Raw genomic sequence first — 18,452 nt, forward strand, 5'->3', positions numbered from 1 at the left:
GCCGGACCACCGCGAGCGCCCAGGGACAGGGCGGGACGCGCGACGGGAGAGCTCGCGGGGATCTGGAGACTGTGGGACAGGACGCGCGCGGGCCCCGCCCCCCGGACACGGCCCGGCCCCGCCCACTACCCTCGCCGCCACGCCCCCCGTCCTCTGGGCCACCCTCTCCAGGCTTGCCGCCCTCAAGCCCTGGCCTCCAGGCCCCGCCTCCTCGCGCCAGCCCCACCCCCAGGCCACCCCAAGTCCCTAGTGGGAGGCCCAGACTGGACCCCAAGGCCCTAAGGCCGAAGAACTGCTCCAACCTGATCTCTGCTGCTGCAAGTTCTGTGGCTCCCATCCCTGCCTTCTCCTTCCCCCCTGCCAGCCCACCCCTCTCCCCACCACCCTTTCTCTCTTTCCCTCCTGATCCTCTGGCCTCTCTGCAGAAATGCATTAAGTCCCTTTGCCTGAAGGTGCAGGAGAGCCGTCCGGGCTTCCTCTCTGCGCCTGCAAGGATACTTCTTAGAGGTCAAGACTAAAGGATGCTAACTGGTCCTCTGGTGCCCAGGAGCTTGTGTCCCAGCGTGGAGGTGGGGGCAGAAGTGACATTGTGGGGTAGTTACGCCACACTTGGGGTTCTTAACCATGAAAACGAATGTCATGTTTGTAAACTTGGTAATATCTCCATCCTTCCACAGGAAGAATACTGGGATCTTCCAACCATCCACACCTGCCTGGCCTTTTACAGTTTGGGGGTCATCTCTGTATCCAGTAGACAGGTCCTATTGTTGGGGCTATTTGCCTCATTTTTTTCAAGTGAATTTTTCAATTTTTCATTTTTCTGTCCATTTAAAGTCTGTTTAAAAGATGAGGTGAATGGTAAAAAGCCAAGAACAAACTGGTTCTAGAGCATCTCCTGTAGAATGTTATCTGGCTATTAAATAATCGTCGAAAGGTTTGTAGAAACATGGAAGGTGTTGCTAATGTAGATTACGAAACGGGGTCCATGGTCTGACTGTAATTAGGTAAAAATACCTATGAAGAAGCGAGGACATAGGTTCCTCTGGTCTGTCACCCCAGCTGCCTGTCCGGCTGAGAGGAGAAGGTGAAAGTTCTAGGCCAGCCTGGGCAGAAATATCCAAAAACCTCTATCTTAAAGGCATAGGAGGCTGCAGCCTGTCATCTCAGCAATCACAGGAAGACCGAAATAGGCAGAGCTTGGTGCTCTTCATGACAGGAAATGAGACCCTACAAAATAACCAGCACAAAACAAGACTAGAGGCATGGCTCAGCAATAGAGCACTGTCCCAGCAAGGGCAAGGCCCTGAGCTCAAAGCTCAGTGCCACCAAGAAACATATGAAGGGGGGGCCGGGGATATAGCCTAGTGGCAAGAGTGCCTGCCTCGGATACACGAGGCCCTAGGTTCGATTCCCCAGCACCACATATACAGAAAACGGCCAGAAGCGGCGCTGTGGCTCAAGTGGCAGAGTGCTAGCCTTGAGCGGGAAGAAGCCAGGGACAGTGCTCAGGCCCTGAGTCCAAGGCCCAAGACTGGCCAAAAAAAAAAAAAAAAAAAGAAACATATGAAGGGACAAAAGAACTATTGAAAAATGGAAACTAAAAATAGTGGGTTGTTGGTGGAATTGTTATTGCTTCTTAAAACGTGTGTGTGTGTGTGTGTGTGTGTGTGTGTGTGTGTGTGTGTGCCTATACTGTGGTTTAAACTCAAGAGCCTGGGCACTGGCCCCTAGCATTTTTCACTCAATGCTGGCTTTCTACCATTTGAACCACAGCTCCACTGCTAGCTTTTTTATGGTTAAAGGGAAATAAGAGTCTCATGTTTGTCTGTCCGGGCTACCTTTGAACCTCCATCCTCAGATCTCAGCCTTCTGAATACCTAGGAATTACAGACGTGAGCCACCGGCACTCGGTTTCTAAAACACTTTATTTACTCTTGTTGAGATGGTGTTTGGTCAACTGAGAAATTAGGAGAAGTTAAAACAAAGTTGCCCCCACTGTGAAATAAATGGAAGACATTAGCAGTTAATCATTTAATCATCTAAGCAGTGACTAATTATAAGGCACACAACCAAGAGGAAATTAAAGTAGCTACTCCAGCAAATCTTCCACAACAAAACCACATGGAAACCTTGCATCACACCAACTGGGCACACACCCTGTCCTCCTTTGTAAGGAAGGGAAGATAATCAAGAGTCTAGAAGCCATTTGCTGGTATTTCCCCCTAGGGAAAAGTAACTATCTGAGAACTGCAAGTTCTATCAGACAGAGCCATATGATTTGAAAGAGGGCAGTAAGAACTAGGACTAGTCCACTCTTGCCTCTTTTCCCTACCTTCACTGGGTCCTGCAGCACTGGGTGGGACCATATTCAAGTATTTTCCCTTTTCCTCTGCTCTCCCCCCCCACCCCCCGCGCAACAAAATTTGTACTAACTGGGATTCCCAGCAACAGAATTAAGAGGCATGACATGGGTTTAGCCAGTCACAGTGGCTCACACCTGTTATCTTTGCTACTCAGGACGCTGAGATCTGAGGATCCTGGTTCAAAACCAGTCTGAGCAGACAGCCCTGAGGGAAGACTTTTACCTCCAATTAACCAACAATGAAGCTGCAAGCAGAAGTGTGGCTCAAGTGGTGGAGTGCCAGCTTTGAGTAAAAAGGTGAGCAAGAATCCAAGGCCCTGAATCCAAGCCCCACTGCTGGCAAGGGGAGGAGGCAGGGGTGGGGGAGGGGGCTAGGAAGGGAGAGAGAGAAAGAAAGAGAGAGACAGAGACAGAGAGACACACAGAGAGAAATAAAGTAAAAGAAAAGAAAAACAGACTAAAAGGACTGAGCATATCACTGGCCTGGTAAGGGTCCCTGGGACCTACCACACCCTCAACACACACACACACACACACACACACACAGTGGGTTTACTTTCCTTTTCTCTACCTTGAATGTGTACCTTGTCACCCCTTTGTCTCTATACCCAAATGCAATAAGAATCTCTGTGTAGGGGCTGGGGATGTGGCCTAGTGGCAAGAGTGCCTGCCTCGGATACACGAGGCCCTAGGTTCGATTCCCCAGCACCACATATACAGAAAACGGCCAGAAGCGGCGCTGTGGCTCAAGAGGCAGAGTGCTAGCCTTGAGCGGGAAGAAGCCAGGGACAGTGCTCAGGCCCTGAGTCCAAGGCCCAGGACTGGCCAAAAAAAAAAAAAAAAAGAATCTCTGTGTAGCCCCAGGGCTCGGCCCCTGCCCTCCAGGGTCACCCTCCCTTGGAGTGTCTGTGGGGCCTGGGCCACCCTCCCTTGGAGTGTCTGTGAGGCCAGGGCTGCCTTCTGGGCCAGCTCTGTCTCCCCCTGCTTAATCTGCACCTTTTCGGTTATCTACTTATATGGCCTTGTGTTTATTTCTCCTGGACTTCTGACAACTCTGCAGAAAGTGCTCCAGTGTCTTATGAACTTGGCTTCTTTCCCTCTAGGTGGAAGCCACAGTGGGAAGGTCGGGGATATCTCAGGAGCCCCAGATACCCTGGGAGCCTCAGGAGATCTACTTTCCATCTATTTCACAAATCATGGAGACTTGGGAAAGAGGAAATAGAGAATGCAGTTTGCTAATCCATGATGGATGACTGGCTGAGTGAATCAATTATTCACAGATTGTGACACTTGTCTGCCTGTAGATTTAAGACTCGAATTAGACTCTGATTTCCTCACGGGCAATGGTTATATCATGGCCATTCTTCTAAGCCCAGTATCTGTACATGGAATAATCTATAATAAATATGTAATATGTTTGATGAAAAATTAGCAAACATGTATCTACTAGTTGTGAGTGATACGACATGGGTTTTAAATATAGGCCATGACCTAGGAGAATTTACTACTTAATTCTGAATATGGACCTAATAAGAGAGCCTTTAAGTGTAACGATGGCTCGCTAAGAAAAGACAAAGGTAAGATTGTAATTGTGCACTAAAAGACTTCATGAAGGAATAAAAAAATTGACCTTCGTAAGTACCATATATGAAATCTAAGTAAGTGGAGAAGAGAGAGCATGAAGGTGACAGAGGAAGAAGGGTAGAAAGAGCTTGGAGATGGGAGAAATGCTAACATAACTGGAAACGTTCAGGTTGGAGCTGTTACCTGGAGAAAATTTGGAGCCAAAATATAAGAAAATATAGCACAATGTTCCCAGAATACAAATCTCTGAACCGGCACAGACACCTGACATTCTCTTTAGCTCCTTCCCAAAATAGAAAGAAGTCATTGTGTCGTGTTTTTGCATAAAGCTAATGTTTACAGTTTTTTTGTTGTTGTTGTTTTGTCTTTGAAGAGCTGAAAAGCTGGGTACAATGACACATACTTATAATCTCAGCTACTCAAGACACAGAGATTGAGAGGATCACATTTTGAGATCAGCCCCACAAGAAGTTAGTAAGAACCCACCTGAAGCCAGGTGCAGAGTGTGTGCCTGTAGTCTCAGCTACTCAGAAATTAGAGCTACAAGGATCCAGGGAAGACTGGCTTATAACAAAAGAAAAAAAAGATTAGGGATGTGGTTCAAGTGGTAGAGTGTCCACCCAGCAAATGTGAGACCCAGTACCTCCTACCCCCACCCCCCCCACAGAACTGTTCTTTGCTCTGTGCTAAGGTTTTCTGGTTCCATCCACCAAGAACAGTGTCAGTGTGAGCTCTTGGCATGCACGTGTGGAAAGCACAGCTGCCCAGAGGAGATTCTCGAGTTGGGTGAAGGCAGGGGATGATGAGGCAGACTTTGGAAAGCAGTAGAAGAAAGGTGTCTCCTGTGACCACACAATCAGGGAGACATGGAAAGAAGTCAGCCTGAGATATAGAATCCTAGTTACCCTGATGGGGATAGCAAACACATACATAGCCCTTCTGCTCAAGGCCCCCCGGAATCGGCCTCCGCAGCCCCCAAAAACGAACGAAACAGAGGAAGGAAGAAAGGAAAAGAAAGGAAAGCATCCCCCATAGCTGAGAGCCAAACCTTGCTGTGTTGGGGGAGGTGGTGACTCTCTGGCGCCACCCAGTGGCCTTGTGCCTGCATGACTTCTGACCAGCAGATGGGCCTTAGAGGAGATGACATCTCTATTGCCACCCTGTGGACAACAGCGGAATTGCACCCCAGCTCCTGTGTTTAGAGGCCTGGGTTCCAGGACTAGGCCACCAGTTCAAGGCCAAGACCTTAGTTCAAGGCCCAGGCCGTGAGTGCAAGGCCCAAGGACACTGAGCTCAAGGCCCAGGCCCCGAGTTCCAGGCCCAGACCCGAGTTCAAGGACCAGGCCAGGATTTCCAGGCCCAGGCCCCGAGTTCAAGGCCAAGGCCCTGAGTTCAAGGCCCAGGACTCAAGTTCAAGGGTCAGACCTGACTTCTAGGCCCAGGCCCTGAGTTCAAGGCCCAGGTCTGAGTACAAGGCTGAGACCTGAGTTCAAGGCAAAGGCTGCGAGTTCACAGCCTGAGTTCAAGGCCCAGGCCCCGAGTTCAAGGCCCAGGCTCCAAGTTCAAGGCCTAGGTTCCAAGTTCAAGACCCATACCCCTACTTCAAGTCCCAGGATCCAAATTCAAGACCCAGGTCCTGAGTTCAAGGCCCAGACCCGAGTTCAAGGCCCAGGCCCGGAGTTCCAGGCCCAGGCCCCGAGTTCAAGGCCAAGGCCCTGAGTTCAAGGCCCAGGACCCAATTTCAAAGGTCAGACCTGAGTTCAAGGCCCAGCCCTGAGTTCTAGGCCCAGACTGAGTTCAAGGCAAAGGCCACGATTTCAAGGCCTGAGTTCAAGGCCCAGGACCTGATTTCAAGGCCCAACCCTGTGTCCAAGGCCAGACCTAAGCTCAAGGCCAAGACGGTGGGTTTGAGTCCTGAGTTCAAGGCCTAGACCACCAGTTCAAGGCCAAGACCTTACTTCAAGGCCCAGGCTGTGAGTCCAAGCCCCAAAGGACACTGAATTCAAGGCCCAGGCCTTGCGTACAAGGCCCAAACCCAAGTTCAAGGTCCAGGCCCCGAGTTCAAGGCCCGGGATCCAAGTTGAAGACCCAGACCCCCAGTTCAAGGCCGAGGCTCTGAGTTCTAGGGCCAGACCTGAGTTCAAGGCAAACGCCAGAGTTCAAGACCAGAGTTCAAGGCCCAGGCCCGAGTTCAAGGCCCAGGCTCCAAGTTCAAGGCCCAGGATCCATGTTCAAGGCCCAGACCTGAGTTCATGCCCAGGCCCAAAAGTCAAGGCCCAAACGAAGTTCAAGGCCCAGATCTGGAGTTCAAGGCCCAGTGAAGTGCCAGATTTTGAAGTCAGGCCCCATTTTACCACGTGAACCCCACTTTACCACGTGAACCCCACTTTACCAGGTGAACCCCACTTTACCACGTGAACCTGAGATAAGCAGGCCCTGTGAGCAGACCCAGGATAAGCCCATTAGGGCCCAGTCAGTCTAGAACTCTAACCACTGGGAATGTTTAACTCTAACTGCCCCCAGAGTGCCTCGAGCCCTGAGCCAATCAGATTTGTACCTGTGTCCTAATCTTGCTTGCTTGAACACCTGATTGTTGTAACTTTGTTCGTTGCCTTTATAAGCCCTGTGTAATCACAGCTCGGGGCTTCCTCCTGACCTCCGCTGTGTCGGTGGGTAGGATGAGGCCCGAGTTGCAGCTCGCTTGAATAAAGTCTTGCCTTGCTTTTGCATTTTGGAATGTCTGAGTCTCGGTGGTCTTCTTGGTGGTGGTCTTGTGACTTGGCACAACATTTGGGGTTTCGTCCAGGATGGCCCCAGAGACCCCCAGGACCCCAGACTCCAAAGGTAAGAAAATAGCGCTGTTCATTCTGTGTGTCTGTGTCTGTGTGACTTGTAGTTTTGTTTTCTGTTTTGACCAGCCACCTGAATCTGAACCTGTAGGTGGTGAAGGACCAGCCGGAGTGGACACGCTCGTATGGGCAGTCCTGGAGGACTTGGGGAACACCTCAAGCCCTCCACAGGGGGCTCAGGCTTCCCACTACCACCCTGAACCTGAAGGACTGGAGCGGAAGGCCCTTCTAACGGGCGCCCATCCAGTACACCCTATATTCGGGGTTGTCTGGTCCGCTCCTACACAGGAACGGGAGAGAGAGAGCCTCAAGACTGTGTGGTCTGCCCACTCACAGGGGCAGGAGAGACACAGTCGAACCTGTAAGCCGGGGCTCCCTAAGTCTGTCTGTAAGTGTTGTCTGGTCTTTGTGCCTGTGATTATTTTTGTGTGTTTCTTTCTTGCGCTGTGCCTGACTGACAAACGGATGATGGGCAACGTTCCTTCCACTCCCCTGGACTTGACTTTAGCTCACTGGAAAGATGTACAGGTGACAGCCCACAATCAGTCAATCAGTGAGAGTGTCCACAAAAAAGAACTCTAGGGGGACCCCCACCCAGCCTTCTTAAGCAGAAAATTATTTGGTGTGCTAAAATGTTTTACTAAGACTAAATGTTTTACTAAAACTATGAAGCCCTGGAAAATGAGGCTGGAGAATGCTAAAATCATTTGTTAAAGGTTTTTGTCTTAAAATGTATGGCCGATGCTTATTCAGCGCGCTTTAAGATCTTTTGAAAATGTATGTGTGTGTGCATGTGTGAGTGTGAACATGTTCAAGACTGCAGTATGATGCAAAACTAAGTTTAAATTCAAATGGTCATCAAGTTTGGGCATTACCAAATGCTTTAAAGGTATTATTGCATTGTTTTAAAGAGGAACTAGAGTTAAAAAAAGGATTTCTCAGGGTTCTTTAAAAAAATCAGAGCTAAGTGTCAGAAATTTGGATTTCAAAGGATATATATATATATACACTCAACTAATGGGGATAGAAGTAAACTCTCATTAACTCTATGTATGTAGGAAGAAATGGCAAAATGGGCTAGTGTTTCTCACTAATATATTGGAAAGCTGAATGGATAAGTATTTCTAATTGTAACTTGCATTAAGGAAAAATTCAAAGGTCTTCATGCCATGCAGTAACTGGGACTGAAGAAAAGAAAAAGAGGCTCTTTTGAAACAAGCAGCCCGTAGGCAAAGGGAGGCACCTGGTTTCAGAATGCCTGTGAGCTTCAGTTTTTCTGATGCAGATAAAAGCTAAAGTGTTGTGTTAGTGTTAAGAAGGCTTTGGAAATCAAGAATACATTTCTAGATAAGAAATTTGGAAGTAAAATTGTCCTAAATAATTATTGCAAAGTGAGAAAAGGAGAATTATGGCTACTAAAATGTTTAATTGCCATTCCAGCTTCTTTGTAGGTTTTTTGTAACAATTTCAAGCAGGCCTACAGAGAAGCACAGGTGATTCCTACAAGTTTGTCAAGATGTAATACTGGCCCTTTATAAGTTCCAGGTGAGAGCATGCTTAAAAACTACTTCTGTGTGGACCACCTTGTTGCTTCTAATTGGAGTAAAGTGGCCTCTTGTAAGACTCACTGATCTGAATCTGCGGTTCGAAGCCAGCCTGGGCAGAGAAAGGTCCCTGTGAGAGACTTGTCTCTAAGCAGCCAGAAGAGTGCTGGGAACGGAGTTGTGTGGAGCTCAAAGTGGTAGGGTGCTAGTCTTGAGCTGGAGAGCTGGGGGACAACGCTCAGGCCCTGAGTCCAAGTCCAGTGGAAAGTCACTCCTCCTGGGACAAAAGTGATGGAGCATCCAGAGGCAGTAAGCCGCTGCTTGGATGGCAGAGATGGTGTCAGATCCTAGAGTCACTCCTGTTTGGCCTTTCAAAAGTTAATCAAAGCCGGGAAGTCCTAGAAGAATAGTTCATAAGCATGCCTTTCCAATGCCCATGTCTGTCTACTGGGCAGGAACTTGCCAGTCATCTGTGATAGTGGTTAGTAAGGGGAAGTTTGTCAAATGAGAGGATAGATTAAAATCACACACACACACACACACACACACACACACACACACACACACACACACCCCACATTTACTCAAAGCTCTGACTGGAAGTGAGAATTTTAAGCTGATACATCTGTTTAGGAAAGAAAGCTTGTAGACCTGAGATTGTGTCCTTATTGAGATCTGTTAAAGGCCTGCAAAGGTAATTTTTTTAGGTCATCAGAGATCAGTTCCCCAGCCAGTCAGGAAAATGCTTTTACAAACTAGAATGTTAAAAGGCACAAATTTGTAAACCTGACGTCACCCATCTGGGCTTCATATTAAAAGAGAGCAAGCGTTGGCTGTCAGATGCACGTAAAGAGACTGTCCTGAAAATCCCTGTGCCTAAATCAGCCAGAAAAGTCAGAGTTCCTGGAAACAGACTTTAGTAGACCCAGGGCCATGAGCTTTGCCTCCTGTGCCCCAGTATTCCCAAGAAGACTTGGAGTGGATAAAGAAAAATCCCATGGCCCACAAAACCCCAAACAGAGAAGGAAACAAGGACTGGTGGAAAACTTGTGAAGGGAAACTTATCCTGCCACAAGGGCTGGGTAAGGGGATCCTTAAGAGAATCCACTGAGCTTCTCACATGGGAACCCGAAAAATGCAGGACTTGCTCTGACACTCCAAAGTGAAAATTTGACAAGGAGATCAACTTATTGAAGATATTGTTAAAAATTGCAAGGCCTGTCAGCTTGCCAATGCCCCCAATCAACAGATTACTAAAGGAGCTCGCCTCTGTGAGAATAGGCCAGGTGTGTATTGGGAAGTAGATTTAAACCTGGAAAATTTGGATACAAATATTTGCTAGTTTTTGTAGACACCTTTTCAGGATGGGTTGAAGCCTATCCAACAAAGCATGAGACCACGAATGTAGTGGCTAAAAAGAACCTGGAAGAAATCCTACCCAGGTATGGCTTCCCATCCACCATTGGGTCAGACAACGGACCGGCCTTCATCTCAAAAGTAAGTCAGGGAATAGCTGCTGCACTGGGGACGGATTGGAAATTGCATTGTGCTTATAGACCCCAGAGTTCAGGACAGGTAGAGAGAATGAATTGGACTCTAAAAGAGACCTTAACTAAATTGGCCTTAGAGACTGGTGCAGACTGGGTGTCACTCCTTCCTTTTGCTCTGCTTAGAGTAAGTAAGAAATTCTCCCTATCAGCTTGGCTTTACTCCTTTTGAAATAATGTACAGGTACCCCCGGCCCATTATCCCTAGCCTTCAGACTGAATTGCTTGCTGATTTGGATGATGCTGAATTTTTGTGTAAACTCGATTATTTGCAGCTCGTGCACAAGAATATATGACCCCAACTTAAGGCATTATATGATTCTGCTTCTGTCCCTACCCCCCATTTATTCAGACCAGGGGACTGAAATCCTTAGAACTACGGTGGAAGGAACGCTAGACGGCATTGCCACTTGGGTTCATTGCTTCCACGCCAGGCCAGCTGACCCCCTTTGCCCTGGACAACGACTATCGTGGTGGAACATGGGAGGTCTCCAAGCACCCGACTCAGCCGCTTCACCTTAGCCTCAAGAAAAGAAAGTTAGATTGAGTATTGTTATAATTTTCTTTTTGCCTTCTTTCCCTGCTACCCAGGCTAATGTTGATGTTATTTTGGCAGCTCACTCCAAAGTGAGGTGACCCCCTTATTTTAGGTAGTTTTGGGCTTGCTCAGGAATATGGGTATAGCCACCTGACCCTTAGAGCACAGCTGAGAAGTATATGTATTATTTTGTTGCTTACATTTGGATACTAAACACTATACAGCTAATGGTAAGTCTGTATAGCTGAAAGTTAATTTTCAGTTTGCAGTAATCCTGGAGTCCCTTGGTAAAGTAGACTAAGGTTATAGGTTCCTGGCTAGGTAAGGTCAACGCCCCTGAGTCAGCCTGAAGAAGTTACAGAAGATGGATGATCTTCACCCATCAGCGCCCCTTTAAAACTGAGGGAAGATGAGGCAGGATAAACTAGAGGCAGGCAAAACAGAGGTACAGAGTCTGTACTTGTAAGAAATGGTGACAGGCCCTTTGGTTACTCCATTGGGCCCTACTGGCCCATGCCTTACCTCTATATCATCCCCTAGACATGCAAGCCATTGAAATGGACAGAATGGAGCCATGATTGGCTCCCAAGGTACCAAAAAGAAAAAGGGGAAAATGAAGTGCCAGACTTTGAAGTCAGGCCCCATTTTACCACGTGAACCCCACTTTACCACATGAACCCCACTTTACCATGCGAACCTGAGATGAGCAGGCCCTGTGAGCAGACCCAGGACAATCCCATTAGGGCCCAGCCAGTCAAGAACTCTAACCGCTGGGAATGCTTAACTCTGACTGCCCCCTGAGTGCCTCGAGCCCTGAGCCAATCAGATTTGTACCTGTGTCCTAATCTTGCTTGCTTGAACACCTGATTGTTGTAACTTTGTTTTTGCCTTTATAAGCCCTGTGTAATCGCAGCTCGAGGCTCCCTCCTAACCTCCGCTGTGGTGGTGGGTAGGACGAGGCCCGAGTTGCAGCTCACTTGAATAAAGTCTTGCCTTGCTATGGCATTTCGGAATGTCTGAGTCTCGGTGGTCTTCTTGGTGGTGGTCTTGCGACTTGGCACAACACCAGGACCTTAGTTTAAGGCCCAGGCCTGGACTTCAAGGTCAGACCCCAAGTTGAAGGTCCAGGCCCCCAGTTTAAGGCCTAGACCTGAGTTCAAGGCCCAAGTACCGAGTTCAAATACCAGGCCCAGATTTCCAGGCCCAAGCCCCGAGTTCAAGGCCAAGCCCCAAGTTCAAGACCCAGACCTGATGTCACGTCCCTACCCTGAGTTCAAGGCCCAGACCCAAGTTCAAGGCCAAGGCCGGGAGTTCAAGGCCTGAGTACAAGCTCCAGGCCCCGAGTTCTAGGCCCAGGCTTGAAGTTCAGGCCCAGGCCTCGAGTACAAGGCCCACACCCGAGTTCAAGGCCCAGGCCTGGAGTAGAAGGCTCAGGCCCCGAGTTCAAGACCCAGACCTGAGTTCAAGGCCCAGCCCTGTGTTCAAGTACCAGGCCCTGAATTCCAGGCCCAGATCTGGAGTTTGAGGCCCAGGCCCCGAGTTCAAGGCCCAGGACCCAAGTTCAAGGGGCAGACCTGACTTCAAGGACCTACCCTGTGTTCAAGGCCCAAACCTGAGTTCCAGGCCAAGGCCCCGAGTTCAAGGACTGAGTTCAAGGCCCAGGCCCTGAGTTCTATGCCCAGGCTTCAAGTTCAAGGCCTAGACAATGAGTTCAAGGTTCACACCAGAGTTCAAGGCCCAGGCCCCGAGTTCAAGTCCCAAACCTGAGTTCAAGGCCCAGATCTGGGGTTCAAGACTCAGGCACTGAGTTCAAGGCCCAGACCCAAGTTCAAGGCCCAAACTCCGAGTTCAAGTACCAGGTCTGGAGTTCCAGGCCCAGGCCCCAAGTTCAAGCCCAAGGCCCCAAGTTCCAGGCTCCTGACCCACGATCAAGTGTCAGACCTGAGTTCAAGGCCCAGACCTGAGTTCTAGGCCAAGGCTGCAAGTTCAAGTCCTAAGTTCAAGGCCCAGGCCCCGAATTCTAGGCCCAGGGTTCATTCAAGGCTGAGACAATGAGTTCAAGGCCCACACCTGAGTTCAAGGCCCAGGCCTTGAGTAGAAGGCTCAGGCCCAATTTCAAGGCCCAGGCTCCGAGTTCAAGGCCCAGCCCTGTGTTCAAGGCCAGACCTGAGTTCAAGGCTAAGGCAGTAGGTTCGAGGCCTGAGTTCAAGGCCTAGGCCTCCAATTCAAGGCCAAGACCTTAGTTCAAGGCCCTGGCAGTGAGTTCAAGGCCCAAGAACACTGAGTTCAAGGCCCAAGCCTGGAGTTCAAGGCTCAGGCCCAAAGTTCAAGGCCCTGGCCCCCAGTTTAAGGCTCCGACCTGAGTTCAAGGCCCATATCTGGAGTTCGAGGCCCAGGCCCCGTGTTCAAGGCCCAGACTTGAGTTCAAGGACCAGGCCCGGAGTTCTAGACCCAGGTCCCGAGTTCAAGGCCCAGGACCCAAGTTCAAGGGTCAGATCTGACGTCAAGGCCCAGCCTTGAATTCTAGGCCCAGACCTGAGTTCAAGGCAAAGGCCTGAGTTCAAGGCCCAGGCCCCAAGTACAAGGCCCAGGCTCCAAGTTCAAGGCCCAGAATCCAAGTTCAAGGCCCAGACCTGAGTTCAAGGCCCAGGCCCCGAGTGCAAGGCCCAAACCTGAGTTCAAAGCACAGATCTGGAATTCAAGGCCCAGGACCTCAGTTTAAGGCCCAGGCCTGGACTTCAAGGCCCTAGCCCCAAGTTGAAGGTCCAGGCCCCCAGTTTAATGCTGAAGAGCCAGACTAAAGCCATTTTGAAGTCAGGCCCCACTTTACCACGTGAACCTGAGATAAGCAGGCCCTGTGAGCAAACCCAGGACAAGCTTATCAGGGAGCAGCCGGTCTAGAACTCTAACCACTGGGAATGCTTAACTCTAACTGCCCCCAGAATGCCTCGAGCCCTGAGCCCATCAGATTTGTACCCTGTCCTAATCGCAGCTCGGGGCTCCCTCCTAACCTCCGCTGTGTCGGTGGGTAGGACAAGGCCCGAGTTGCAGCTCGCCCGAGTAAAGCCTTGCTTTTGCATTTCGGAATGTCTGAGTCTCAGTGGCCTTCTTGGTGGTCTTCTCCTGACTTGGCCAGTCCTGAGTTCAAGGCCCAGATCAGGAGTTCAAGGCCCAGGCTCCGAGTTAAAGGCCCAGACCCGAGTTCAAGGCCCAAGCCCTGAGTTTTAAGTACCAGGCCCAGAATTCCAGGCCCAGGCCCCAAATTCAAGGCCAAGGCCTCAAGTTCAAGGCCCAGGACCCAAGTTCAAGGGGCAGACCTGACTTTAAGGCCCTACCCTGAGTTCAAGGCCCAGACTGAAGTGCCAGACTTTGAAGTCAGACCCCATTTTACCACGTGAACTCCATTTTACCACGTGAACCCCATTTAAGAATCGAACCCTGAGCCAATCAGATTTGTACCTGTGTCCTAATCTTGCTTGCTTGAACACCTGATTGGTGTAACCTTGTTCTTTGCCTTTATAAGCCCTGTGTAATCACAGCTCGGGGCTCCCTCCTAACCTCCGCTGTGTCGGTGGGTAGGATGAGGCCCGAGTTGCAGCTCGCTTAAATAAAGACTTGCCTTGCTTTTGCATTTCGGAATGTCTGAGTCTCGGTGGTCTTCTTGGTGGTGGTCTTGCGACTTGGCACAACAAGACCTTAGTTCAGGGCCAAGGCCAGGAGTTCAAGGCCTGAGTTCAAGGCCCAGGCCTCGAGTGTTAGTCCCAAGCTTCAAGTTCAAGGCCTAGACAATGAGTTCAAGGCCCAGGCCTGGAGTAGAAGGCTCAGGCCCAATTTCAAGGCCCAGGCCCTGAGTTCAAGGCCCGTCCCTGTGTTCAAGGCCAGACCTCAGTTCAAGGCCAAGGCGGTAGGTTTGAGGTCTGAGTTCAAGGCCTAGGCCACCAGTTCAAGGCCAAGACCATAGTTCAAGGCCCAGGCCATGAGGTCAAGGTCCAAGGACACTGTGTTCAAGGCCCAGGCCCCGAGTTCAAGGCCAGCCCTGAGTTCAAGGCCAAGTCAGTAAGTTTGAGGTCTGAGTTCAAGGCCTAGGCCCCCAGTTCAAGGCCAAGACCTTATTTCAAGGCCCGGGCTATGAGTTCCAGGCCCAAAGACATTGAGTTCCAGGCCCAGGCCTTGAGTAGAGGCTCAGGGCCAATTTCAAGGCCCAGGCCCCGAGTTCAAGGCCCAAACCTGAGTTCAAGGCCCAGGGCCCGAGTTCAAGGCCCAGGATACAAGTTCAAGACCCACACCCCCAGTTCAAGGCCCAGGCCCCGAGTTCAAAGCCATGACCTGAGTTCAAGGCCCAGACCCTGAGTTCAAGGCCCAGATGTGGAGTTCAAAGCTCTGGCCCAAGTTCAAGGCCCCTGTTAGGTCCTCTCCCTGAGGGCTACATGCAGATGCCCCCACCTCATTAAGTCTCCACCCAGTTACCTGGGTAACCTGCAGACCTGGAGGCAGTTGCCTCCCCTTTCCCTGAGGTTACCTCCTAATCCACCTGGCCACACCCCTTGCCCCTGCCCTAAATAAAGCAGGGCTGGGTGGGGGTCTCTCTCTCTCTCTCCCTTCTCTCCGGCCGTGGATCATCTTGGCCACAGGCCAGCAGTTCGGTAATAAACGTTCTCTCCTGCCTGAATACCGCGTGGCGTTCTCCTTTACCGGCTACCTACTTTAAAAACCTAACATATATGGTGCCGAAACCCGGGAAGGGCTTAAGAGTCAGGACAGGCGGAATTCCCATCTATTTTTCTTCATTTTCTGGGAGTATCCCCAGTCCTGACGGCCCTTTTTCCGCGAACCGAACTGCTGCGAGTAGCCACGCGGCACTTTTCACTAATACCATTGCTGGCCTCCACATCCACCTCCACCTCCACACCACTTGTCTACCCTGGTGAGTGAAACTGCTGCTGCTCGGGTTCTCTGCCACTCCGTCCGCCGCTTCTGCTGCTCCGTCCGCCGCTTCTGCCGCTTCTGCCTGCCGCTTCTGCCCGGGTAAGCTCATCCACTCACCAGGCGCCTCCCTCCCGTGCTTTTCGGGTTTTGCATCACAGTCACACCCGAGCCGGGACACTGCTAGCACGCCTCTTGACAGTGCAATGAGGCCTGCTCGAAATACTCGCTCAGATACAGTTTTTGCCACTGCAATGAAGACTCTGCTAGCACGCCTCTTGACAGTGCAATGAGGCCTGCTCGAAATACTCAAACAGATACAGTTTTTCCCACTGCAATGGTAAATGGTTAGAAGTCACTTATATTCAGGCTCTCTCTCTCTCTTTCTCTTTTCCTCTCTTTCTCTTCCTTTTTCTCCCTCTCTCTCATTTTCCTGCTTACTTGCTTACTTTATAAAATTCCCAAGTCGTACCATCGTTGTGTGCCTTGCTCACAAAGCTGCCTCTTTTCACAGAGCTTCGAAACTGAGGCTTGACCACCAATGTGCTTTGTCGGCAAAGATCTAAAAGTTCTTTTCTCCAGCATTGACCACGTGGTGGATATCGGGTTTAACAGGCATCAGCTCAGGCGCCATTATGCCATGCCACGTGTTCTCTATTAGTGTGTTTGTGTCCTCCTGCCACCCCCCTCAACATGGCATCCCACTGGAGTTTATCAAAATATGATTTCAACATTTGATAATCTGAAAATTGTTGTTTGCTAGCAAAATTGTTTTTCTAACCGACCACGTGGTTTTAAAATATTGGGCAAAAAAAAAAAATGTCATTTACTATTGGAATTCCAAAAGACTCTACTGCTGAAATTCATTTTTGCATGCTGTAAAACCTATGTGCACAGTGTGTATGTCTGTGTAAATGTCATTTGTTAATGTCTTCATCTAGCTATATATCTGTGCTAAAACTCATCACATCTACTGAGTTTTGTCATTGCAGAATTCTGGCAAGTATTTGGTCAGTTCTTGACAAGGTACAGGTAAGCTCTAGTCCCCTTGGTCTCCTTGTTGTTTTAATTGGAAATCAAAAGGGCTTTTGTTGCAAAGACTCCTTGGATTGCAGTTCGAAGCCAGCCCGGGCTGAAAATCTCTCTCAAACTCCATCTCCCAATTAATCAGCGAAGAGCCAGGCTGGAAGCATGGCTGAAGAGACTTATCTCTAACCAGCCAAATGCTGGAAGTGGAGCTCAAGTGGTAGAGTACTAGCCTCGAGCAGAAGTGCTCAGGGACAGTGCCCAGGCCCTGAGTTCAAATCCTTTGAATGCCATCGGGGACAAGCCATCCCAGCAACAAGCACCTAGATCCCTGGGACTCAGCCAGTTCAGGGAACAAGGATCACGGAGAGGAGTAAGAGGAGAATTATGTCAGATCCTAAATGGAGTCACTTTGTCTCCCCTTTCAAAATTAATCAGAGCCGGGGGATCAAGAGATAGTAGCTTGTCCATCTAATGTCCATGCCTGAGTATAAGAACTGTCCAACTAATCCAATTTTTAATTTTGTGCCCTAAACCCTTCCTTTTGCCTTAATATTTTTTTTGTCCAGCCCCTGCCTCATGAGACTTCTTCCAGGCTTCATTCAAGGACTGGCATCTACCACCAAGGGACCCTTGCTGCTCGCCTTCTCCAGGAAAGGCCACATTTCTGCCTTTTACCCCTAATGCCGACGCCCCTTGCCAGCAGGAAGCAGCCAGAGAGAGTCTTCGTCCTTTTTCATTACTATTAAAAGGCTGGAATGTTAGGTCCTCTCCCTGAGGGCTACATGCAGATGCCCCCACCTCATTAAGTCTCCACCCAGTTACCTGGGTAACCTGCAGACCTGGAGGCAGTTGCCTCCCCTTTCCCTGAGGTTACCTCCTAATCCACCTGGCCACACCCCTTGCCCCTGCCCTAAATAAAGCAGGGCTGGGTGGGGGTCTCTCTCTCTCTCTCCCTTCTCTCCGGCCGTGGATCATCTTGGCCACAGGCCAGCAGTTCGGTAATAAACGTTCTCTCCTGCCTGAATACCGCGTGGCGTTCTCCTTTACCGGCTACCTACTTTAAAAACCTAACAGCCCCGACCTGAGATCAAGGCCCAGGCCCTGAGTTCAAGGCTCAGGACCCAAGTTCAAGGGTCAGACCTGACTTCAAGGCCCTAACCTGAGTTCAAGGCCAAGGTTAGGAGTTCAAGGCTGAGTTCAAGGCTCAGGCCCCAAGTTCAAGGCCCAGGCTTCAAGTTCAAGGCCAGCCCTGAGTTCAAGGCCAAGGCAGTAAGTTTGAGGTCTGAGTTCAAGACCTAGGCCCCCAGTTCAAGGCCAAGACCTTATTTCAAGGCCCGGGCTATGAGTTCCAGGCCCAAAGACACTGAGTTCAAGGCCCAGGCCCCTTATTCAAGGCCCAGGCCCCGAGTTCAAGGCCCAGGATCCAAGTTCCAGGCCCAGACCCCCAGTTCAAGGCCCAGGCCCTGAGTTCCAGGCCCAGGCCCTGAGTACAAAGCCACAACCTGAGTTCAAGGCCCAGGCCCTGAGTTCAAGGCCCAGGCCCTGTGTTCAAGGTCCAGGTCCTGAGTTCAAAGCCCAGGATCCAAGTTCCAGGCCCAGACCCCCAGTTCAAGTCCCAGGCCCTGAGTACAAAGCCACAAGGCCCAGACCCTGAGTTCAAGGCCCAGGCCCTGAGTACAAAGCCACAACCTGAGTTCAAGGCCCAGACCCTGAGTTCAAGGCCCAGGCCTGTAGTTCAATGCTCAGGCCCCAGGTTCAAGGTCCCTGGCCCCAGGTTCAAAGTCCCTGCCCCCAGTTTAAGGCCCAGACTAGAGTTCAAGGCCCAGATCTGGAGTTCAAGGGCCAGGCCTGGAGTTCCAGGCTCAGGCCAAAGTTCAAGGCCAAGGCCCCGAGTTAAAGAGCAAGGACCCAAGTTCAAGGGTCAGACCTGAATTCAAGTCCCAGCCCTGAGTTCAAGAACCAGACCAGAGTTCAAGGCCAAGGCCCAGAGTTCAAGGCCCTGGCTTATGTAACTAATTGTCTCTCTATTTCTCTAACTATCTACCTATCTATGTAACTATGTTTGTATGTAACTAT

The 18,452-nt window shown here is 50.2% G+C and overlaps 1 protein-coding gene across 1 annotated transcript in view; it reads left to right on the forward strand.

Annotated features, from left to right (window-relative positions):
- LOC125345183 overlaps positions 1–18,452 on the forward strand; it is a 177,183-nt gene that overhangs the window by 63,114 nt on the left and 95,617 nt on the right. The window lies entirely within an intron of this gene.

This window comes from Perognathus longimembris, unplaced genomic scaffold (assembly GCF_023159225.1).
Source record: "Perognathus longimembris pacificus isolate PPM17 unplaced genomic scaffold, ASM2315922v1 HiC_scaffold_5372, whole genome shotgun sequence".
Lineage (NCBI taxonomy): Eukaryota > Metazoa > Chordata > Mammalia > Rodentia > Heteromyidae > Perognathus > Perognathus longimembris.